The following is a 3,015-nucleotide window of genomic DNA, read 5'->3' as shown; positions in this document are numbered from 1 at the left end:
GAAAAAAGCCTGTGTGAATCCCACACACGTACGCATACGCACACACTTTTTGAGAGTGGCTCGGCGACCCCACTTCTACTCCCCCTTTCCGCCACCCAAACCAAAAAAAAATTAACGCAAAAATCAACCGTAAAATGTTGCCATCGAGCAAGTTTGAAGCAAGTTCGATTAATATTTCGCAGCTAATTTCCCACTGTGGTCAAAAAGTGTGCATAAAAATGTTAACACACAAAAATGCTATACTACTTAATACTTTTTATTCAAATGTTCATAATTATGCCATATTTTGGGTGTACTTTAGGTAGCAAAATCATCAGAAATGGAAATTAGTTATCCCACACGCGAGATATAGGTCCAAAAATCTGACAAACAAAAAAGTTTCCTTCCCTCTATTCGCCTAAATATAGGCTGGAATAAGTTCTATAATCCAAATTTATAAGGCTAAATATATCATTTAAATTTTTATAATTTATAAAGGTTTTTTTTTTTTGTTTAATCGGCTTGAAACTGAACCGAAATATCGCTGCAGAAAACAAAACAGTTTAAATATAGATTTAAGCCCGGCATTTAGAAAACATCTAAAAATTTAAATGTCAGGTTTAAAAACAACTTAAATTTATAGACTTATAATTCAGTCAAAGACGAAAGTTTTTTTTTGCATTATGGAATGAGAAACTAAGAAATAAATGCAGAAAATAAATCAGAAATGTTTTTTTTCAGAGTTATTAAAGTTACTGCAATTAAAAGTATGTTTATAATAACAATAAATAAAAGTGAATAAGATAAAAATTCGGTTGCATTTTGGCCAAACTATGTTAATCGGCGGAGAAAATTTCCCCCCAATAGTAAAGATTTTACCTTTAATACTTATGAAGTTTTGATATCCAAGAACGATATTCCCTTCAAAATGCCTGATCCCCTTCAAATTTCCGACAACCTCCACCAAAGTTATGACGTATGTAGATCCGACACCTGTGGTTTAAAATTGTATATTAAAGTCGCCAAAATGTATGTAAAAGGCAGAAGAAGGCGTATTTAACATTATAATGGATATTAACCATATATAACCATATATTATTTTTACAAATTCGGTAAACATTTTAAGTTTTTGAAATTTAAAAAAAAAACTGCAACTACTTTGGTTGGGACTATAAAGTGTTGGAAGTCTTCAAATTAATAAAGAAAATTTTTCCTTCTCCAATCGACTAGCTGGCTATCCTGGACAGATATTTCCATTAATCACAAGGATCGATTTTTCTAGCCGGGGCAACATTTATCACTAACAAGGATCTAGAGATCTTTCTTTTGTGAAATAAGTTCATTTCACCATAAAAATATTATATTAATTACTTAAATTCTTAAGATATGCGACTTTCAGAAGTTAAAGAAGATTTGAAGGTCATTATCCTTCTTTATCTGCATTCAGCGAATTTTAAGACTACACTTTGATTGAGGCTTCTATTTAGTAAAATAATAACATAAATCAACTTCATTTTAGTTTGTTAATTGAATTTAAATATTAAATTTAAATTTTCCACTCTCTTTAAATGAACAATTTTGCCCTTGATTATAACAAGAGGCGGTGGCAAAGGTTTGTTTTATTTATTAGCTAAACTTGAAATGGAAAATTTTCACATATCTTGGCCCAATGTGCGATGCTGCGCTGCTGACGTTCGCCCACACAGAACGTACGTAGGTCTGTTGTTGGTAAAGTACTCGAAAAATAAAAGCTCGTGATCGAGCTTGTTGTGTTTTTTGTGGCGTTTGTGCTGCTGCTGCTGCCACTTTTCTGCCAACGACGACAACGCCAGCAGCGACGCTGACGGCATGCAAACAGGATCTGAGGTATATTACGTAGCGGTTGGCTTTAAGCCAACATCATTCCCAAACCGAACGCCAACAAAGCTTCACGATCATCAGCGGTCAGATCAGATCCCCATCAAACACACACACACACACACACACACACACACTGTGAGTGAATGAAATAGAGACAAAAAAAGAGAGAGAAAGAGAACGGCAATCTTCCACGATAACAAGCAGCTGTTTGATACGAAACCGTTCAGTTCAGTTTTAGTCATTTTGTTATCTGGCCGCATCTTCCGAAGCTCTGGCGAAAATTTAAAAATTTCCAACAGCGATCCCCCGCAGCAGCAGAGCAGAGCAGAGCAGAGCAGCAACAGCAGCAGCGGCGGCAGCACCAACAGCAGCAGCAGAAGCAGCAACAAGTGCAAAAGTGAAGTGAACTCCAACGACAGCGTCGCCTCGCCGTTAGCATCCCCGAACTCCCACCGCCCTCTCTCCCCCTACCACTCCGCCCCACTCCACCCGCTCCAACACACTCTCGCGCTCTCTCTCGTGTGGCGCTCGTGTGTAATTCGGCTCGGGCATCAAGTCGCATTTGTAAATTACTTGCAAAGTTATTTAGTCTCGGCTTTTAATACCGTTTCAGTGCGTTTTCGAGTTGGTCGTGTTTTTTTTTTTGGTTAACAAAAAAAAAAAATTAATTTTTTAATAATAATAAATTAAATTCCAAAAAAATAATTTTACCAAAATTCCGGAACAACAAATTCGGCGGCTGTGCTAAACTAAAAAAAAAAAAGAAACAACAAAATTTTCAGTGCCAATAAACTGAACACGGGCAAAAAAAAAAAAAATAATCCACAAGTAATAAAAAATAAAAACCAAATTAGATCCTGCTTCCTATAGACCAAGGAACAATATTATTACTAAAATTTTTTTTTCGTCAATTGCGCTTATCAAATTTGCCAATCTGGAAATGTAAACTACTCGCCCCCGCCAAGAATTTTTTAGCCAAAAACCAAAATCAACTAATAAATATTAATTCAATAACGACAGAGAAAAAAAACAAAAACAACAAACAAATAAAAGTATATAAACGAGATTAAATAACAAATTATATAATATTTAATTGCAACAAGAAACAATAACACACACACAAAATCATAAATAATTTACAACAAAAAAAAAACAGCAACAACAAGACCGCATTAA

The sequence above is a fragment of the Drosophila willistoni genome (genome assembly GCF_018902025.1).
Source record: "Drosophila willistoni isolate 14030-0811.24 chromosome XL unlocalized genomic scaffold, UCI_dwil_1.1 Seg142, whole genome shotgun sequence".
NCBI lineage: Eukaryota > Metazoa > Arthropoda > Insecta > Diptera > Drosophilidae > Drosophila > Drosophila willistoni.
Note: the sequence above shows the minus strand (reverse complement) of the source record.